Below are 22,758 nucleotides of genomic sequence, written 5' to 3'. Positions count from 1 at the left end.
CAGTCTCTCCTGCCCGGGCTGGCTTTGAACCGCGATCCTCAGATCTCAGCCTCCTGAGTAGCTAGGATTACAGGCGTGAGCCACCAGCGCCCGGCCAGAATTCTGATTTCTGTATCTTTCATGTTACAATTAGCAGCTAATGCCTTAGTTTGATCATATTTTCAGTTTCTAGTATAAAGTTAACACATAAAATAGTAAGTTAAATCATATTAATCAGAGATTTCAGAATGAGCTTACAAACCCCTTGGAAAAAGCTTCCATCTGGCTTCTCTCTCTTCTGGGTAGTCAGTAAGTGCTTGGGCTCCCCTGTGACTTTAGGAACAAATGAATGAGAGGACTGTGGCTTTCTGGGAGAAGATAGATAATTACATTCTACTAGTTCAGTGAATGAATGGCCTTCCTGTCCCCAGAGGTGAGGTCTCCCAATGGTCTGTAAGAGATCTCCTTGTATCTTTGGTTTCCACATCTGCTTGCAGGACTTAGTCTCAACAGCAGACCACTTGAATGAATGGCTCTTCCCTTTTCCCTTCCTCCTCCCTACAGATCATGAGGCCCAGAGCTGCTGTTTCCAGGGCAAAGCACAACACCAAGTAAATGTTCAATACTCAGTGATCTAGAAGGGTTGAATGACCCCAGAGAGTGGAAAGTCTATGAGGAATTGAACTTTTCCTCTCTGTTTAGAAACAGGATAGGGAAGATGCCAAGGAGGGGGAAGGATGATGGGAGTTGGAATCATCTTTGCTGTGTCTGGTAAGAAACAGGCTCTTTTTTAGGCCAAGCAGAGGAGAGAGGGTGGGTATCACAATGAGGGAATTCTGTCTAGGTCCTGCCTTGTGAAGGAGCATCAGGACTCGGACGGGTTAGTTAACCCCTGTTGCTCCTGGGTAAAGCAGGATAATGCTAATGACATGGGAGAGGAGAACAGGGCATGGCACAGTGCATACTAATCACCAGCACATCTCCCAGCTCAGTAGAGCACTTCTTAAAGGAACCCTTTATCTATGCCAAATGAAGCTTGCCCTGGGTTCCGGCAGTCACTCAACAGGGCAGAGATGAGAATGCTATGTGCACATGAATCACAGCCTCTTCTAATCTAAAGTTGGTGCATGACCTAACAGGACGATGTCATGGGAACTAAATAAAGAGTTTACCTAGGAGGCCACCCACAAAACCTGAACTTACCTACTGTTTTACCTGAATTCTTGAGTGTGTCTCGTTGAGAGGAAGGGGGAAAGAAAGGGAACTTTATAGTTGAAATTTATGTGTAGCCCTCAAAGCTTCTCTTTACTGCACACTTTAAAAGGTCTGGGAGTAATCGTTAAGGGAAAAGGCCTTGTAGACAAAGATGACCTAATGCAAGGAAGGGGGCTGGGTTGGGGGCTATACCAAACAACACCAGAAGCAAGAAAGATGCAGTTCACTAAAATTGGAGCAAAACATACCTGCCTGGCTGGCTTTGGTGTGACAGGTAAGTTTTTGGACTCTCAGCTCCTTCCTGGCTGACATCTATCAATTCTCTGAGAGGACTAGTTGCTTTTCTCCCCAAGGGGCTTTGACAGTGGGTTAGCTGTTTATGCTCCTTGCTTACCTGTGTGACCATCACACAGCTCAACTCTTTTTTTCAGTTACTGTTGTCGTACCTGCCACCATTTTAAAAATTAGCTTCTCAGTCAACTTTGAAAACACCTTAATGTTGCATTATGAAAATCAGCTCTGAAACATTGTCACTACCACTATCACTAAAGCAGATTCAAGATATTTTACATCCACAGAGTATGATATAGCACTGTTTTTTTTTTTTTTTTTGGTCGGTCATGGGGCCTGAACTCTGGGCCTGAGCACTGTCCCTCAGCTATTCAGCTCAAGGCTGAGCCACAGCATGAATTCTGGCTTTTTCTGCTTATGTGATGCTAAGGAATTGAACCCAGGGCCTCATGCATGCAAGGCAAGCACTCTACCACTGAGCCATCTTCCCAGCCCCTTTGTTTTTTGTTTTTGAGACAGGATCTCACTTGGTAGCCCAGGATTTGAACATGCAGTTCTGTTGACCTAACCTTTTGAGTGCTGGAATTATCAGCACATATCTGGTTTTGAATTTTTTAGTTTGTCAGTGTTTGGATTGCGTTGCTGAATTGTGTCTCCCATAAGTTGAAGCTCTAACTCCCAGTACCTCAAAATATGACTATATTCAGAGACAGGCTATTAAGAAGATGATTAAGGAGATACTATGCATGGACACTCATCCAGCATGACTTTGGGTTACATACAGGTACAGAGAAGACAGGGAGAAGATGACCATTGTATATTGAGAAGCCAAGGAAGAGGTGTCAGAAATAATCAGTCCTTCTGATACCCTGATTATACTCAAGCCAACAGAGCTATGAGGAAATAAATTTCTGTTGCTTAACCACCAAGCCTGTAGCATTTTGTCATGGCAGTCTTTGAAGATGAACACAGGCAGGGTGGGGCACTGAGCAGGATAGAGAGCCATAGTCAAGGCTAGAAGCTGCCCACAAGGTAAAATGTTCAGACTTCTGAGCTTCTGGAGCTTTGCAATTGAGGAGAAGCCATTTTTATGCCTCTGAGTGAAAACAAAAAATAGATGGAGTGATTTCTATTCTTCAAAAATTCTTCAAAAAGAATCCTTCACTTTACCAGTTACTCACTTGTTGGTAAGAGAGATTACAATCAATGATAAAAATCATTATGAAATCTGAATGACAATGGGAAATAATTATTATATTTTACAAACATCTCATTTACATACCACTTCTTAGGACTGTATCTACTTGTGCAAATGATTAGATGGAATGTCTGGAAGAGATGGGTTAGAAGGGCCAAAAGATCCTAGAGTCTGGAAACAAGACTATTATACTCATATCTCAAGGAAATTCAACCTTCACCTAAATGTGTTTACTCCTTTTCCCTTGGGGTTTCACCTGTATTTAAATCATTAAATTCTTTCCCTCCTGGAGATTTATACCTAGCAATATGGCCAAGGTTTAGCATGGGAATTCAATGAAATTGGGCCCAGAAGGGAATTGAGAGAGCCCTGAAAATAGGTTCTGCCTTCAAGCCATCTTTTCTAGGGTGTGGCCACTAGTATCACTTCAGACAGACAGAGAACTTGGTTCACAGGATTTCCTCTGAAGTCATTATCTTAGAGCTAATAAAATCTTATCTGTCCACTTTTGCCAAGTACTTGAGAGAGGTAATACCTTACTCCATTCTCCTTGTGTCTATGCCTGGAGTTTGTATTATATATTTCTTTAAAAGTTTATGTGAAATGATTTTGCCTTAAGTGGGCAGAAGAATGAATTGTAAATGAAGAGATGCATAGTTTTATAAATATTTTGTATGAGAGACAGACATTCTTTCAGTTCCAAGTGAGTTCTTATTTTCTTCAATTAAGCTATATTGAGAATCAAACCCAGAGCTTCAAGACTACTTGCTAGGAAAGTGCTCTGTCACTGAGTTACCTACTCATCCCCATCTTTCTCCAATTAGAAAGTGCTCTGTCACTGAGTTACCTACTCATCCCCATCTTTCTCCAATTAGAAAGCAGGAAGACTGCCTAATCAGGCATACAACACTATGCATAAACTTGGCTTTTTCCATCCAGTCTCTTATTGACCTCCATAAAAACACTCATGAGGGTTATGTGTAGTGAACCAGCAGGCTCTCATGGATGAAATGCATTTTACTTTCAATTTACTGGTGTTTGGGACAATATTGTCAGTGCTGGGTACATAATTGGAATAATGTTCTCTGTTAGATTGCCTTTTTTTTTTTTTTGCCAGTCCTGGGGCTTGAACTCAGAGCTTGGGAACTGTCCCTGAGCTTCTTTTGCTCAAGGCTAGCACTCTACCACTTGAGCCATAGCACCATTTCCTGCTTTTTCTGTTTATGTGGTACTGAGGAATCAAACCCAGGGCTTCATGCATGCTGGGCAAGTACTTTACCACTAGCCACATTCCCAGCCCTGTTACTGCTTTTAATTTGAGACAGGATAGATGGGTCAGTCTTGGGTGAGCCTAAGAGGCTAGATTACCTTAGCAGTGATGTGAAGTCTTACTTCTGGTCAGAAAATGTTCTATGGCCCTTTCCAAAGGAAGTAGTCTTTATTACCCATGGGTCTCTGTGAAGATGTCCCTGGGGAGAGTGGAAGGTCATGTCATTCATACTTAGAATAGCCATTGGGATATGCTATTTTGATCTCCCACTTCAGAACAAAGGAAGAGTGTGAATGGCTGACAGCTGTGTCAGCCATTTTTGGTAGCCAGTTTTGCTACCCAAAACTGGTAATGAGATGCCACTTTGTCTAAGGTCATGCCCTTTTCCTAGGACCAATTCTGACTAAAACCCTGTTACTAGATGATACGGGGACAGAAAAGTCCAATTCCTTTGCCTTATTTCATGCCATTTTTGCAGGGTTATCTCAGCCCAAGAGCACTCCAAGAGATGAATGGAGGCTTTCCTGCACAGCCCCAAATTCCTCCTTTCCCTAAATTACATCTTTTATGTCCTTCCACATGGTGGTTCAAAGATGATTCCTCAATAAACCTTCCATAGGCATTTCCCTGTCTCTGATTTTATTTCCTAGGGAAACTTACCCACAACAATATTTTTCTTTAAATGGGCTGTTGCTTTAATTCTCATATGGATTATTTTGAAGGAAAAAATGTACACTGGCATATAATATTTACTGCCTGTTAGCAACTATGTGTCTGGATTTTTTCCTGAGGAATTTTTTGTGTGTCTATAGCAAGGGTCGAAAAAATTGAAAATGTTTTAAATTTCATTGGAACAAAATTACTGTGAAACAGTTCTATTGGTTAATGCTGTGGTTTTAGCCATGCCATGTGGCCATGCCTATGGGGAAGGGAAAGTCTGAGGGCAGAGATCTTGTTGAGGAGGCCAGTAGTTCAACCTTTCCATTGTTCTTTTGTTTCTGATTCTTATTGTTTCCTTGTTTCGACCTGTTCTTTAAGCTACATGATGTCCGGTTGACCTGCTCTTCGAGCAGGTGAGGAAGGGTGAGTAACCTTTGCCAATCTGTCCCCATGATTAGAGAACCAGGCCCTGGCTCTGCCTTGTCATGTACAGAGAAGAGAATAGAGAATAGCATTTGGAACTTTCTCTAAAAGGGAAGAATCAGTTTCCACAATTTTTTCCCCAAATTGATAGTGAATATAACTTCCCTGTATTAAGTTGCTTGTTTTACCAACAAGGTAAGTCAATGAGTACAGCCATGGGAAATAATTTTTTAAAATATTTTTGGTTTAAATGGTTTATTATGATGAATGGATAATTACCAATTTTTCAGAAAAATCTGCTGTGTTTGAAAGTGAGCATGTTGGAGAGGAAAAGCTAAAGTTGGAGAAAATCCAATAAGTATATAAAGATTGAAAGTAATGAGATATTCTGTCTATTTTATTGTGGTATGTCTATGGATTGTGTTTATAAAATCTATGCACTTACAAAACCTAGAAGAGATGAAGCGTGAAAGTAAACAAGAGTAGTAGGATTTGAGGATTTGAATTTATTAGCTCTTCATTAGTGCAGTGGTACATGCCTGTAATTCCAGTACTTGGGTGGCTGAGGCAAGAGGATAGCGAGTTTGAGGCCAGCCTGAACAACATGGAGAGAACTGTCTTACAAAAAAGAAAGGAACAAAAGTTAAAAATAATCATCCACTATTATGCCCAGACTTGAGTCTAAGGTGGGTTCAGCCAGGATTCAGATGCTTTGGGACATACCTAAGGTGCTCATGGGGCTGTCAACCTGCAGCTGTCTGTTAGCATGAACTGACTTGCTTGAGTTGGAAGGGTCTGCTCAGGGGAGGAAAAGAAGAATAATGCATGTGGTTCCAGACTTATTATTCTATGTGATTTTGTAAGGTTGTTTTTGGAGGAGATTAATTTAAATCCATGCACTGAGTAAACCAGGTGTCCTCCCAATGTGTATGGGCTTCATTCAAGGCACTGACAAATTCAGTGGAACATCCTACAAAGAACAGAGAATTCAACCTGTTTTGAACTGGGATATCAGCATTTTCCTCCCTTCAGGTTGAATATTGGTTGGTGCCCCCAGGGTCTTCTGCTTGGCCTGGACTGGAGCCACCCCATCAACTTTCCCAACTTTCCCAACTTTCCAGCTTACAGACTCACTAGGCAAGTGCTAGGTCTCACTGGTCTTTGTAATCATATGGGCCAATTCCTTATAACAAATCTCTTTTTGTGCATGTTGAATGTGTGCAAGAACACATAAACCCATACACACAAAAGTCAGTTCACTTAGGTTATTGATTAGAAGTTACATATTTTGATTCGGAATTAAAATCAAGTACACACAAACATTCTGCTGATTCTGTCTCTCTGGAGAACACTACTAGAGCACTCAGTGAATATTGATCTAATGATGTCTAGATTTATGGCTCTTGGCTCTAAGCCAGAGATAGAGAGTAAATTGAGCCATCCAGTTTCCTGTCCTAATATAGTTTATGGTTTACAGCATCTTAGACTAGAGGGAGAGGCAGACCTTAGATGTATCATCGCAAATAATTAACTAAAACTGCAATAAGCGCCACAGAAAAACATACAAGGCAGCTGCAGAGGTGCTGCGGCTGCTGGTATGGTATGTGTACGGAGTTCTAGCTCCTCAGCAGGCTGAGGCCGGAGGATTGCTAAACCCAAGAATTCAAGACCAAACCAGGTGCCGGTGGTTTATGCCTGTGATCCTAGCTACTCAGGAGGCTGAGATCTGAGGTTCATGGTTTGAAGTCAGTTCAGGCAGAAAAGTCTCCACGAAACTCTTATCTCCAATTAACCACTCAAAAACTGGAAATGGAGCTGTGGCTCAAAGTAATAGAGTACTAGCCTTGAGCAAAAGAGCTCAGGGACTGCACTCAGGCCCTGAGTTAAAAAAAAAACACAAAGAATTCAAGACCAGATCGAACAATATAGTGGAGACCCAGTTTCAAAATAAATAAGTCAATAATAATACAAGGCACAATAATAATATAAGGCAAGTAAGTAGTAAGGCACAGGCCCTCATCCACTTTGGGCTTCAGTGTGGAAGTGACACGAGAGCCACATAAGCAGACAGCTGAGGGTGAGGGAAAGGAGTCTGGTGAAAGGGGCGTGACTAGGAAGTGTCCTGGGCAAAGGCAGCTGCCAGGTTTAGCTTCCCCAAATGGGGACAGTCCTTTGACGTCTCAGAACAAAAAAAGGCAGCCAAGTTACGATAATTAACTAGACAATGAAATCATCGTCACTAGGAGCTTTCTTTTGTGATGTTTTAAAATTATGAGTTCAGTTTCTTTAACAATTATAGGAATATTCAAGTTGGTCAATCCTGGTGCTCTACTATACCTCTATTTCCTCAAACTGTTAATTTCATCTTGGCTGACTTGTGGCTTTATTTTGCTTTTTGAAGCATTGCTCATTAAAAGATTTTTTTGTAACATTGATCCTTTTTATCTAAATTGTGAAATATGTATGATATTTATTACCTTTTCTTCCCCCCTGTGATAAGGGTCTTGCTATGAACTAGTGATCCTCCCTGTGACTACAGGTTTATATCACCATGCACCATGCTTGACTTTTATTACCCATGTGATACCTGCAATAACTATAATATTTCCCATTTTATTCCTTATATTGGTACCTTGTATTTTTTTTTTTTTGGCGGTCCCGTCGTGGGGTCTGAACTCTGGGCCTGGGCGCTGTCCCTCAGCTCTTCAGCTCAAGGCTAGTGCTCTACCACTTGAGCCACAGTGCTACTTCTGGCTTTTTTCTTTTTGCTTATGTGGTACTGAGGAATTGAACCCAGGGCCTCATGCATGCAAGGCAAGCACTCTACCACTGAGCCACCTTCCCAGACCTGATTTTTTATTTTTATTCAATTCAACACTTAATTATTTTTACATTTTCCTTGCGATGTCCTCTATGATCTATGGACTCTTCGGAAATGTACTTGTTCCCAAGTATTTAGAGATTTTTCCTTTTATCTTTTTATTATTGGTTTCTAATTTTATTACTTTTTATTGCTTTTATTACTTATTGTGGCAAGAGAAGATACTGTGTACATTTTCAGCTTTAAAAAACTTTGTCAGGTTGGGTTTATGGCTCACTATGTGGTCAATCTTGTATTTGTTCCATGGTTGCTTGAAAATAATTGATACTCTGTTATTGTTGGGTGAAGTAGTCTGAAAATGCCTATTGATTGGTAGGATTATTTACAGATATATATTTTTTATTTTCTAAATATTTTTAGCTTTTATTTATATTGTATTTTGAAGGTGTATTTTTATTTTATTTTATTTTATTTGTGAAGATACTGTACAGAGGGGTTACAATTACATGGGCAGGATAATGCAGATATATTTTTGTTGATTTTCTTCCCTCCCTCCCTCCCTCCCTCCCTCCTTCCCTCCCTTCTTCCTTCCTTCCTTCCTTCCTTCCTCCTTCCCTCTATCTCTCCCCCCTTCCCTCTTTCCTTTCTCTCTTCTTGAGCCCTGGACACCCTAGCCCTAAAATACTTTATCTGGTAATGACATAGCAGTGTCAATCCATAAACAACCAACATTTATTTATTTATTTTTGGCGCCAGTCCTGGGTCTTGAATTCAGGGCCTGGGCACTGTCCTGAGCTTTTTTTGCTCAAGGTAAGCTCTCTACCACTTGGGCCATAGCTCCATTTCTAGCTCTTTTTGAATAGTTTATTAGAGATAAAAGTCTCATGGATTTTTCTGTCTGGGCTGACTTGGAACCATAATCATCAGATCTCAGCCTCCTAAGTAGCTAGATTATAGGTGTGAGCTACCCATGGCTAGCTTCCAACATTTGTTTTGATGCATTATTTTGCTAATCATTGTGGATGTCTGAGATAATTATGATAAAAAGAAAATTGAAAGTGAGCGTTGGTAGGACAGTGGGTGTGGCTTAATGGTAGAGTCCTAAGATCAACCCTCAGTATTGAAAAAAACAAAAAGGTGAGCATGTATAGAAAATTGTACTTTGCCAACGTACTGTGGTCAGCTTTTTTGTTTCTTCATTGGGTCATGAAAAATTCACTGTGTAACTATTCAGAAGATAGTAAGATTTTATTACAGATGATTGAAGAGATTGAGTAAATTGCTTGAAATCACAGAACCAGCTGGTAGGGGCTTCAGTTTCTGTAATACTGTGATGTAGATCAGCACCTGATAGAAATAATGTGAGTAATAATGGCCACATTAAACCGGTAAAAATAAACTGAAATTACTTTTAATAGCATATTTTATTTAACCCAGTACAGCTAGAATATTATCATTTCAACATATCAGTATAAAAATCGTTGAGACATTTGTGTTCTTTTTCTGCACTGTTTTTTGTTATTAGCATGTAGGTAACAGCCTATCTCAGCCTGTCTCAATTTGGCTACAAACTTTTCATTAGACATACTTGACCTATATTCGGATTTCATAAAATTTATAGTTGACAAAGTCAATATGTATACCTGTCATTTCAAACACATTCAGAAGTTTTCCACTAAATAATTGTGCTATATATTTTAATGAGGTTCCCCTCCACACCCTTGAATTAGGTATTGAATCAAGGGCCTCCTGTTCGTTAAGAAGAGCCCTATAAGTTCAACCATGTTTTTGTCCTATCATTTAAATTTGTTAAGATAGAATATAATTGAAGAATAGACTTTCTTAATAATCTGAGCCATGCATCATATGCTCAACAGTCACATGTGAGATCTCTACAGCTTCATTTATTCTGCTGGAACTCAGCTTTTTGCTGAGGACTGACTCTCCAGAGGGAATAAAATGTAGGCCATAGCCAGAAAGAGAAGGAAGAAAGTTCTTGGACATTCAAGAAAGGTCAGCCAAGGGTCAAGAGAAAAGACCTTCCTTTTGGCTGTCATTAAGGTTACAGTAAGTTCTGGAGTCCTAGGAAGCCAGAAAAGGATGTTAGATGTGTTTTGCTTCATTTCTGCGAATACATCACGTGTGTGTCCCAGCAAACCTGGCTTGTGCTACATCTTGATCTTTGTAGGATTAAAGCCAAATGGAAACAGCATTGAGCTATCACAGAATAGCTCATCAGCTGAGCATGTCCCTGCGGTCATGAACTAACCTGTAAAGGTTAGTTACCCAGTGAAGAGGGTCTGAGTCAAAGTGGAACCCTCTGTCACAAACCTTACAATTGAAAGATCTCAGATTTGCCAGACATTGGTGGCTCAAGCCTGCAATACTTAGCTACTCAGGAGGTTGAGATATAGGGATCATAGTTCAAATGCAGCCCAAGCAGGAAAGTCTGTAAGACTCATATCTCCAATTAACCACCAAAAATGCTGGAAATGGTGCTGTGGCTCAAAGTAGTAGAGTCTTGCCTTGAGTACAAAAGCTTAGGGACAGTGTCCTGGAACTAAGTTCATACCCCAGGACTGGCGTGCGTGCGCACGCGTGCACACACACACATCTCAGGTTTATTATTGTAGTTGCTCAAGAGGGTTTGAAATATATCCTGAACTGGTAGAAATTATACTGTAGTGTTGAGCAGTAGTTCTTGACTCTTTAAACTCCAATCCATTTTATAGCAGTGAAAAATTTTATGAGCTCTGTTAGGAGCAAGAACAGAATCATTTTTTTGTTACTTCTGTAAGTAATTAGAAAGTAATGGAATAGCTTTAGGTTAAAAAAAATTAACTTAAGGGATAGGGGTGCAGCTTGGTAGTTGGGTGCTTGCCAAGCATGTGTAAAATCTTGGGTTCCATCTCTAGAAAGAGAAAAATATAATTTTTTTGCTTGTATTGATTAAATTTTCATACAGCATAGAACCTAGCTATGACATAAGTCTGAGTAAAGTTCTCTCCCATCAGTACTTCTCTATGGCCTCCAAGACAGATCCATTTACCATCATGGCTGGTATATGATCCTCTCTGATTGTTTTTTGCCTCCCACATCCATTCAGTTCACACAAATGTATTAAACACTACCTGTGAAACAGCCTTAAGTCTTGCCACCCCTGCCTGGTGTTTTTGCTAAATGCCATGCTGTTTGTAGTTTTACAAATTCACAACTTTCTTACCTCTCATATATTGCTCTCTGCTTTGAGTTACAGGCTGAGCCAAGAGTTGGACATATATATATATATATATATACATATATATATATACACACACACACACACATATACATATATATAAATATATATATATTTTTTTTTTGCCAGTCATGGAGCCTGAACTCTGGGCCTGGGCGCTGTCCCACAGCTCTTCAGCTCAAGGCTAGCACTCTACCACTTGAGCCACAGCACCATTTCTGGCTTTTTTCTGCTTATGTAGTACTGAGGAATCGAACCCAGGGCCTCATGCATGCAAGGCAAGCACGCTACCACTGAGCTACCTTCCTAGCCCTGGACAGATATTTTTTCCTGCTTGTTTGCTCAGTACTCTCTAACCATAATCCTCCAGTTTAAGGACCAGGCACCTGTCCTGCATGAACTGCAAGGTGTGTATTAACCTCTCAATAGATGCTTCCTGAAACTGTGATGGTATTTATGGGCAACAACTTAACTTTTAATGGCTGTTATGGAATTTATTATGGACCATATTCTCAACTATCTTCCCCTTAGTGCACTTAGCTCCTTTAATCTTAGCAAGGTGTAGGAGTGTATATCATTGTATTGTGATTTGTAGGAAGAAGGGTACTGGACTTCACATTGGTCTAATTTATAGCTGTGAACAGCAGAGCTCTTAAGGTCCCTGGATGTGTCCTCTGTCTACTGACTTCTGTTTGAATGAGGCTGGAAAACCATGAGAGTAAACTTTTGGCTGGAATAATAGCACATATCTGTAATCCCAGCACTGGGGAGGTTGAGGCAGGAAGATCTGGAGTTTAATGTCAGCCTGGGCTACATAGTGAGATCCTGTTTCAAAACAAAAATGAAACAAAACCCCCAAACCCCAGAAGCTTCTGGGGTCAACTATCTTGACTGTCCTCTTTCTTTTGGGCCTGCCCTGCCTGTGCTAGCTAACTATGCATTTATCCATTCAATCAACCAATCTTTGTTTAGTGTTTATTTGAACCTATCCTTCAGAATTTCTTGTGACCCTATGGGCCCTGGCTTATAATTATTTTCTTCAGCCTCCTGGAGTTCTACCCACACTGTGTGAATTTGATGTCCTTTTTCTGGGGTCCCAGGCTTTATGTATCCCTGAGTGGCCCTGTCTTATGATCGATCCCATTTCCCTGCTCTTGGAAAAACTGATCTGCTTCTTATATTCTCTTGCTCCTGCTCCCTCCTCAGAGGAGAGAGGAACTTTCCAAGATGTCCTTCTGGGCACAGATGTGTTGTGTGTCTGGGGAGTAATAGAGATAAGCGTTATTAGTAGAATTTAAAAGGTTTTACTTAGAAATTAACTTGACCAAATCCTAAAAACATGCTGGGATTACAGAAAAATAGGAGAAAAAGCATGGTATAGAATCAATTCCATAAGCATGTTTTACATTTCCTGAAGTTTAGTTTGATGAGGAATAAAGCACTGATTCTGGCTAATAAGGAGACTATGTCATGCGTGTCACTCAGCTGTCTGCCATGATTGTGCTTAGGAAACACAATGCCTGGCTTAAAGAGGCAGCGGATTTAAATTAGCAGGATGTCAGTGTCTTTTTCTAGAAACAGTTACTCGATTGTCTCTTGTCTCATTTCCAGAAGCCACCTGTGCAGTGGCTGAGCGAAGTGGAAAGTACAAGAAGACTCATTATATTAAGCCTTTTGTTTTTGAGGATGATCATTTTACAGCTGGATTCTCTCTAGTACATGAGAAAAATGAGAGTCTACAGAAAACTTTGAGTTGGTTTGGCTTGCCCCAAAATGCTATTTTGACCAAGGGTAGGGAGGATAGTGGATGGATGGTTGTATTGATGCCCAGATATCTCTATCTGTACTGCTCACCCAGCTGCCTCCTGTTTCTCCTGTTCCCCCCAATTCTCTCTCTCTTCACCCCCATTTGTACTCATTCTCTAGGGCCAGTCCTGAAGTCATTCAAATATAAGGTTATAGTGTTGTGGGCATAAGCCCTTTTCTCAGGTGTCACCTAAATCCTGCTTGAATCTATCCTGCCTCCCTGGACCACATTCCCGGATAAGGGGCCTTAGTACTTTTCTCTTCGGACTGCTCAGCCTTCTTCAACTTCCAGACATTTTTCCAGTTGTCTTCAGAAGCTTAAAAGACCCATATAATACTCATACTATCTTTTTTTTTTTTTGCCAGTCCTGGTGCTTGAATTCAGGGCCTGGGCTCTGTCCCTGAGCCTTTCTCTGTGCTCAAGGCTAGCACTCTACCACTTGAGCCACACAGCACCACTTCCAGCTTTTTCTGTTTGTGTTGTACTGAGGAATTGAACCCAGGGCTTTATGCATGTTAGCAATCACTCTACCATTAAGCCACATTCCCAGCCCTCATACTACCTTTTAAAGTTTGGTTTACTTTAAAGAACTTAGCCTTACCGAAATAGGATTTTTTGAAGCTTTTAATATTTTTTATCTTTAAGTAATTGTACAAAGGAGTTGCCATTCAACAAAGCAGTTTACAAATACAATTCTAACACAGTAAGTAGAAAACTGCTATCAAGTAGAAGTTAACCCTCACAATAGATATAATTATGAAAGCAGGAGCTTTAGACAAATTAAGTCTAACAGTTTGATTTAGCACAGCATGTTTTACGGATTGGGCAACCCTCAGAATGAGCAGAAGCTCAGAGAGCTCATCTCCACAATACCACAGGTGGCCTTTGTGGACAGACAAAGGAAGTCAGGGACAGAAACAGCTTGATTATGGTTTGGCATCTGTCTCATTTGAACTGCCCATTAACCCAAACTCAGTTAAGCCACATAGAACTTTATTTCAGATCTTAGGAACTATGCAGAAGACACAAGTTCAGATAGCTGAATTCATGTGAGCCCTAATATGGGCTTTGAAAGGGAGGAGATGGTGTTCTTTTTTTCAGTCCGGTCATGGGGCCTGAACTCTGGGCCTGGGCGCTGTCCCTCAGTTCTTCAGCTCAAGGCTAGCGCTCTACCACTTGAGCCATAACACCACTTCCCGCTTTTTTTTCTGCTTATGTGGTACTCAGGCATGCAAGGCAAGCACTCTACCACTGAGCCACCTTCCCAGCCCCGAGATGGGCCTGGGCACTGTCCCTGAGCTTCTTTTTTGCTCAAGGCTAGCACTTTACAACTTGAGCCACGGCGCCACTTCCGGTTTTCTGGTGGTTATTGGAGATAAGAGTCTCACAGACTTTCTTGCCTGGGGTTGGCTTTGAACCTCAATTCTCTGATCTCAGTCTCCTGAGTAGCTAGGATTACAGGTATGTGCCACCACTGCCCGGCTCAAAGTGCAATTTTAAATTACAGAGGGAGGGTTTGTTTACCCTGTGATCTCTGTTTATTATAGAATGAAAATAACTGCCATGTATGAAATATTTACAAAATGCCAGATATTTACTGGTTCATTAGTTAGAGATTAATTGTATATTTAGCAAATACTTTCAGTACCACAGTTTCCTTATTGCAAAATGGCACTAAGAATGGAAAACAAGCTCTTCCCCTTTTCTGCCATTGCTGAAGCAGGAACGGCCAAAATGAAGTTCAATCCCTTTGTCACTTCTGACCATAGCAAGAACCAGAAAAGGCATTTCAATGAACCTTCCCACATTCGCAGGAAGATTATGTATTCCCCTCTTTCCAAAGACCTGAGACAAAAGTACAATGCCCATCCAGAAGGATGATGAGGTGCAGGTTGTACGAGGACATTATAAAGGCCAGCAGATTGGCAAAGTGGTCCAGGTTTACAGGAAGAAGTATGTCATCTACATTGAACGGGCACAGTGGGAAAAGGCCAATGGCACCACTGTCCACATGGGCATTCACACCAGCAAGGTGGTAATCACCAGGCTGAAACTGGACAAAGACCGCAAAAAGATCCTGGAACGGAAAGTTAAATCCCGCCAAGTAGGAAAGAAAAAGGGCAAATACAAGGAAGAAACAATTGAGAAGATGCAGGAGTGAAATAATCTTATATACAACTTTTGATTAAAAAAACTTAAATGAATATCATTTGTTGTATATAAAAAAAAGAATGGAAAACAAGTGAATATCAGTTTTATTCCTCAGTGCCACATAGGCAGAAAAAGGCCTGAAGGGCTGGGAAGGTGGCTCAGTGGTAGAGTGCTTGCCTTGCATGCCTGAGGCCCTGGGTTCGATTCCTCAGCACCACATAAGCAAAAAGAAAAAAGCTGGAAGTGGCGCTGTGGCTCAAGTGGTAGAGCGCTCGCCTTGAGCTGAAGAGCTGAGGGACAGTGCCCAGGCCCAGAGTTCAGGCCCCACGACCGGACAAAGAAAAAGGCCTGAAGTAGCACTGTGTTTCAAGTGGTAGAGCATTAGCCTTGAGCAAAAGAAGCTCAGAGACAGTGCCCAGCTCTGAGTGTGAGCCCCATGACAGGCAAAAAAATTTTTTTGAAGAGCTTAACATTAGCTATTAATTCTCAAAGCAAGCTAGATGAGAAAGATACCATTGTGTGATCATTGTACAGAAAAGGAGCATGCCCTGCTAGCAAATGGAAGAAAGAGTTTTCAACTCAAGCAAGCTCTAGGACCCAGCCTTTTGAACACTCAGTGCTTCATAGAATTAAATGAGTTAACACACATAAAACAACAGTCGGTCATACCTTATGCTTCAGTTACTGCTAGCTGTCACAATGAGTTATCCTTGCCTATTTCCTGGCTAGGGTGAAGTGATCTCCAATGGAAAACTTAGACTTTCTGTACCAGGTCCCTTTACCCTGTAGTCCTTTTGTTCTTGGCTGCTTTTTTTTTCTTTTTCCTGGGGAAGACCAAAGTAAAAAAAAACCACTTAGTCTTGAATGACCTAATTTGAAAGGAGTTGCATTACAAAAATTTCATTATAAAAACTCACACTTTTTTCTTCTGAGCTGTTCTTCATTTCTAGTGTGTTCCTGGCATCATTTCTCCATTTTAAATTATATGAACAGCCATCTGTCCATAGCAACTGGAGTTTTGAATCTCATGACAGCTTCACCAGATTCTAAAAGACATCTACTTACAGTGCTCCTATTACTCATTTGGAAGAAAATGGCTACATTAGATCTGTTGGGGAAAGCAAGATTTATCAGACATATGTAACAGGGCTGGGACTCACACTCACTGCTGGTTGGAACTGAAAAAGTTGTAAGATCTGGGCTGACACTGTTATTTCCTTACTCCATAGCCATTGAAAGGAATAAAACTTGAGCTTACAGCTGATAACCTAATAATTCCCAAGGGAATTATTGTCCTAGCTCCTTTATTTTTTTGTGGGGGGGGTGGGGAGGAAAGGGAAAAGATTAGAGCTTGAAAACAGCTTGGAAATTCATTTCCAGTTTTGTTGACAAGATACCTGAAGGTCAGCATTTTGCATTTTGAGTGTGATGTGAAGTGCCATTCAGAGCATGGCACTGTGGATGTATAATGGACCAGAAACCTGCTTTTGTAATAATGATAGCATTTTTCCCCCTTTCATTCATCCATTAATCAACTGCTGGCCTAGAAATCTTAGCAGCCATTCAGTTTATTTTTGTCTTAGTACTATACAAGATTGTTCTTTATGCCTTGCCAGGAAAAAGTTGAAGTGAATTGTTTTGACATTAACTAGTAAGAGATTTCTTTAGTGCATTTATCTTAGGATATACCTGAGAGTCACTTGAAGCTTTCTGGATAGTTTTTTTTTGGTGGTGGGGGCTGGGGTGAGGATATGACTTTGATTCTAACAAACCAACTAGGCTTTGGTACATGCAGTGTCTTTAGAATTTCACTGTCAAAAACCACTATTGAGAGCAGAAAATCTAAGAAACCATGATTTGAAAGAGCAGCCCAGGGTTGCAACTGATCAAACTCATTTCTTTCTTCCCTCTGCTAATTGTTCTTCATTCTTAACTTTGAACTGTAGTCTGTGTGTGTGTGTGTATGTGTGTGTGTGTGTGTGTGTGTGTATGTGTGTGTGTGAGCACTTCCCTCCTAAAGTGGACACACTTTAGTGTGCAGAATAATGGAGAATTTTGTTTTGACACCTAAACAAAGTGAATAAACCCCCTTAGCCTTTGCCCTTTGGCAAGTTCTACAACTGCTCTATGCTTCCTTTGTTTACTTTGAGTAGATTATTCCAGTCTCTAGATTCCAAAGCAAACAGGGATCTGAGAATGAGAGCCAAGGGTGGTGAATCAGGTGATGCTTTAAAACTTTCCATGTGCTCTTTGGAAATACTTAATTTGTTTTCAGATCTCACAGAAAGAACTGTCATCACAGATTTATAATAAACAATGGGAGATCCATGATTTGTGTATTTCATATGCATATGCGTGTACTTGCACATGTATATGCATGTATGCATGTGGATTGTGTGTGTGTGTGTGTGTGTGTATGCATGTATGTGTGTGTGTTTATGAGAAAGAGAGTGGACTAGGGATCTGGGTTTAAGGCCTAGTGGTGTCATTCATTAGCTCTGTGACCTTGATGCATTACTTGGCCTGTCCCAACCTTCTTCTTAGATGTTATATGAGAGTTAAATCAACCAATAAAAATAAGAAGCCAGAACAATGCCAAGCTCTAGTAATAAGTTATATATCAGAACACTGCCTTTTTCCTTTTGATTACTCTTTAGAAAGACTGCAAGAAGGGCTTTGAATTATCATGTTAGAAACCTCTGACTGAAATCATAGATGGATGATTTAAAACCTGGTAGGTCTAAGGACTGAGGATGTAGCTCAGTGGCTCAGTGGCTCCATGGTAGAATCTTTTTTTTTTTGATTATGGGGCTTGACCTCAGGGCTGGGGCACTGTCCCTGAGCCTCTTTGTGCTCAAGCCTAGCGCTCTACCACTTGAGCCACAGCATCACTTCCAATTTTTGAATAGTTTATTGGAGGTAAGAGTCTCATGGGGACTTTTCTGCCCAGGCTGGCTTGGAACCATGATCCTCAGATCTCAGCCTCCTGAGTAGCTATGATTATAGCCATGAGCCACCAGCACCCAGTATTCAGTGGTGGAATCTTGACCAGATGAGCAACACCTCAAAAACCTCCCAAGACCCCAAATTATTCTAAAGACTTACATTTCTGCCAAATGGTCCTAAAAATGGAAGTACAATGCATAAAAGATAGATCATGCTTGATATTTGTGACAAATGTAGGAACAAGTTTTTAAAGCAAAACATATTTTACATATAGAGAAATGAATGAAACAAGATAGATCTAACATTTCTCTCTCATAGAAAGTTCTATTGGGCCTTTTTCTCATCAGTCCCTGCCCTTTTCAAGACTAACCATTGTTCTGATTCTAAACTACAGGTTTACTCTGCCTTTCCCTGAAGCTCCCATGTACAATCATGCAGAACTGTGCTCTGTTTCTGGGATCTTTCATTCAAGATGATGCTTCAAAGAACTATCATGAGGATTAAATGGATCAGTGTGGACCCTGGTAAGTACTTTTTGTGCAAGTATTAGGTGACATTATTAGTAATGGATGATGAAAGTAAAAGTTAAAAATTAAACTAACTTAGAGACTATTTAAATAAACCATTCATGCTATGGTCTGAGTGTGTCTCCCCCAACCCTCAGTTGTATGTTGAAACTTAATCCCTAATGTGATGGCATGTGGAAAGCACGTCCTTTTTGGAAGTGGTTTGGTCAGGAGGATGGAGCCCTCCTTAGTTGGATTAATGTCCTCATGAAAAAGACCCCAGGGAGCTCCCTCACCCCTTCCACCATATGAAGTTATAGCAAAAGAAATGGCCATCCATGGACCAGAAAGCAAGTCTTACCTAACCAGACCCTGAGACAATCTGTGAGAAATAATTTTATGCTGATTGTTAGCTACCCAGTTTATGGTATTTTGTCATAATTGCCCAAATGGAGTATGACAATTGGGAAAATCCTTTTTTAAACTGATGTTTGGGAATAGAAAAGCCAATTTATCCAATAACACTTTGCAGCACCTTAGGTAATGGTTTTGATGTCTGTAGATATTTCGGTTTCTGACCCTCAGTCTATGGAGATGTCCACTGAAATCTTCTTGGTATCTAATAGAGGAGACCAGGTTAAGAACTTTGGGAGGTCCTAGCATGGGGAAGAAGTAGAATTTTCTTTCTGTTGTATGTTCTTACCTTGCCTCTTTATATTTAAGACAAAACACAATACTAAACCATGAAAAGGTATAAGCCAGTCTAGGTAAATCTGATCCTTACTCCCATTTATTTTCTTATTTTTAAAAAATAAAATATAATTTTTGACTTCCTGTGTCCCCTCCCCCCCTCCCCCACTGTGTTTGTGCAAACTTTTTTCAAAGTAATTTCTTGGGTACTGCTTTTTGGTGTTTGGTATGGACTTGTTCTGTCTCTGGGGGAACTTGGACACTGTCTTCTACCTACAGAATTTTCCTTCTTTATTTTATTATTATTATTTTTTGGGTCCGGTCGTAGGGCTTGAACTCTGGGCCTGGGCGCTGTCCCTCAGCTCTTCAGCTCAAGGCTAGCGCTCTACCACTTGAGCCACAGCATTACTTCCGGCTTTTTTCTTTTTGCTTATGTGGTGCTGAGGATTCGAACCCAGGGCCTCATGCATGCAAGGCAAACGCTCTACCACTGAGCCACCTTCCCAGCCCCCAGAATTTTCCTTCTGTGTTTATCTACATCCTCAGTCTAGAGTATGACCCCAGCTCAGCCTGTGGGACTGCAGCTGGGACACTTGTTAATTCAGAGCCCCTCATTTGTCAGATTCCAGGGCCTCTTCTTCCTGCTACTCTGTAGCACTGGTAGCCAGGCTTAGGGTGGTAGAATGGGTACCAGAGGTCTAGAGAGATTGCAATTTGATCCTGAGCTGCATGTGAAAATCTGTCTTGTAAGAGTGACCCAAGAAGGTTTGGATTTGGGTCATACCTTAGAGAATCCATCTTTTTCCCTGTTCTCAGGTGAGGAAGTTGATGTGCTGAGTTGTCTTGGAGCCCAAGCCTGTGTGACTAGCTTTGTTAGGGGACGGAAGGTGGGCAGTCCTTCAGCTACGAAGACAGTAGTTCCCAGGTGAGATTGCGTATCCATTTAGTAGGCTAACCTTTCTAGCTTAGTCAGAACAATGGTGCAAGGAATGTGAGTCCTTTGGATTGTGATAAGGAAGAGGACATTTGAGGCCAATAGGTAAGGTTGTTCAGGGATTCTTTACTGTTCTCTTAGAAGCATTACCAGATAGGTTTCCTTTCTGTTTTGTTTCCAACCTGGATTCTGTGGGGAGAAGTAAAAATACACATTAGTATACTCTTATTCATGATTCAATGTGAAATGACATTCAGAAAACTATAGGCTACGGAAAAGCAGATACCAACCCAAATAATTAGAATTAGTTATCATTAATGATTAATATGTAAGTCTATTTAGGGAACTTACTTTATCTCTGATAATCTTCATGGAATTTTTCTAAAGTTCATTGTCCCATCACAATAGATAGGACCCCAAATGGTTGCTTCTTGAGGACAGGAGAAGAAACAATAGAAATATATAGGAGGGTGCATATTTTAGAACATCCTGTGTATGGGGTTGTCTGTTTACATATGTGTTCTTTTTGAACTGTAAGCTTCTTAAAGTCAGAGATTGTCCTAATATCTGCATCACATCACTTAGCATGGGTTCCTGGTGCTTAGCAGGGAGACAAGGATATTGACAGATGAATGAATGAATGAATGCGTGGATGAAGGGATGAGAAACATGGAAGTGTAAGAAGCAGAAGAGAAAGGTCCATGGACCAGAAAGGACTTGGAGGAGTGCTTGTGAGGAGTTCAATATACTGACTTCAGTAATTCCATACTGGTCCATCTTCACTCAGTACTCAACCTTGGGCAATATGCTTAGCATCTCCAGTGCTCCAAAATGATTTATAATGGTCCTTATTTTGTAAGATTGTTCTGAGTTACAATGAAATATTGGGTCCTGGGTTGTGTGTAGGGCATTACACTCCAATGAGGCAACCTAGGTTTCTAAGTAGAAATGTGAAAGTTGTATTTATTGAGAGATTTTTATGAGCTTTTGATACATGGTGTGGGAAATCTAGCAAAACCAAAGATATGTGAACATTCTGAGTTTAGGGAAGAGGTATTTGAAAATGTATAGAAAAATCTGAAAGTAGGAAATTAATCAAATTTCACTGGTAATTGAGGGGAAAAAATGAGGAAACTGAGTGATTAATGTCATAAGCATACAAAGTTCCCTAGGGAGGACAATGGCATGCTTCTTTCAGATGGCTTCTGAGCAACTTTTGAGTAGTTTATTGAGATATTTATTTCCAGGGTTTGCTATTAGGAAAAGGCAGGAAATTGGTTCATCAAGTGATAAATTTAAATATTACTTTAAAATTTTAACTTTTGTGATTATCTTGAATGTTCACCCAAGTTGGTGCCAGATTTAAACATGTATTATACAATATATATGCATATTGAAATGTCCCATGGTGCCTCATTCTTATGTACAATTTTTATGTTTTATCTATCAGTTAAAAATAAATTCAATTTAATTTAAAAAAAAAACAAACACTGATACAATAGGAAAGCACTGCCTTGAGAAGGCTTGCTCTCTCCCTGGGTGCTTGTCCTGTCCTCACTTCTATGCAGGTTTTTTGCCTAGTTCTTTGGAACAAAGGTCCTTGAATTACTTCTAACCTTTCACTATTACAAATGGTGGCACAGAATCACCCTCTGCCTGCGCTGGATCTCTGCAGACATCCTCCAGATATTCCCCAGAGTGGGATTTCTGGGCCAAGGGTAAATGTAATTGGACTTTTGGTAGACACTGCCAAACTGACCCCCTTAGAGCCATGTCATTTTTCACTTCTGTGAGCAACTCCCAACCCAAACAACATGTCGGCAGACTTGTGTCAGTGTCAAAGGTGAAACACATTTTCTCGGCATAGTTTCAACTTGGACTCCTCTGATTTTGATCAAAGTTGATGTAATTAAGGCCATGTGGTTAATCGTCATGGTCACTTTTGTCTCTGATTGTATAAATTGTGTATTCATATACTTCACTTACTCTTCCTCTCTGCTTTCCTCTTTTTTTTTTCTGCTATTTTAAACTTTTTGTTGCTTGAGCTCTATAATAAAACTGTTTCGTGTTCAACCACATTGGACCAGGCTCTACAGAGGGCACAGACTGGAAGGAGATACTTCCTCAGCCTCATGGGTGAGCAGTACGAATACATAAAAACGTGTATTATGGTTCTGAGTATATGGATGTATAAAGAAATAGAGTATAAGAAATAGAGTATGGAGGGGCTGAGAAGGTGGCTCAGTGGTAGAGCGCTTGCCTTGCATGCATGAGGCCCTGGGTTTGATTCTTCAGCACCACATAAGCAGGAAAAAAAAAGCCAGAAGTGGTGCTATGGCTCAAGGGGTAGAGCGCTAGCCTTGAGCTGAAGAGCTGAGGGACAGCACCCAGGCCCAGAGTTCAGGCCCCACGACTAGACCCCCCCTCCCCCCCCAAAAAAAGAAATAGAGTATGGAAAGTGTTATGGGCCCAGTGAGCTTGATTTGAAATGGACTAGAAGTTGGAAGAGGCACTGTCCGGGCTGACAGGAATGTAAAGAGCAATACAGAGCTGGGCACTGGCTCATGCCTGCAATCCTAGTTATTCAGGAGGCTGAGATCAGAAGATCATGGTTTGAAGCCAGTTAGGA

General features: G+C 40.7%; 1 long non-coding RNA gene and 1 pseudogene across 1 annotated transcript in view; both read left to right on the top strand.

Moving 5' to 3' along the window:
• Positions 1–22,758, top strand: part of LOC105988545 — a 70,402-nt gene that overhangs the window by 34,986 nt on the left and 12,658 nt on the right. The window contains exon 2 of the long non-coding RNA XR_001175203.1: positions 18,394–18,523. This is a non-coding gene — a long non-coding RNA (uncharacterized LOC105988545). The remainder of the gene's footprint in view (positions 1–18,393; positions 18,524–22,758) is intronic.
• LOC105988536 lies at positions 14,617–15,098 on the top strand (annotated as a pseudogene).

The sequence above is a fragment of the Dipodomys ordii genome, unplaced genomic scaffold, assembly GCF_000151885.1.
Source record: "Dipodomys ordii isolate 6190 unplaced genomic scaffold, Dord_2.0 Scaffold3, whole genome shotgun sequence".
Lineage (NCBI taxonomy): Eukaryota > Metazoa > Chordata > Mammalia > Rodentia > Heteromyidae > Dipodomys > Dipodomys ordii.
This window is presented reverse-complemented; position numbering and strand designations above follow the sequence as displayed.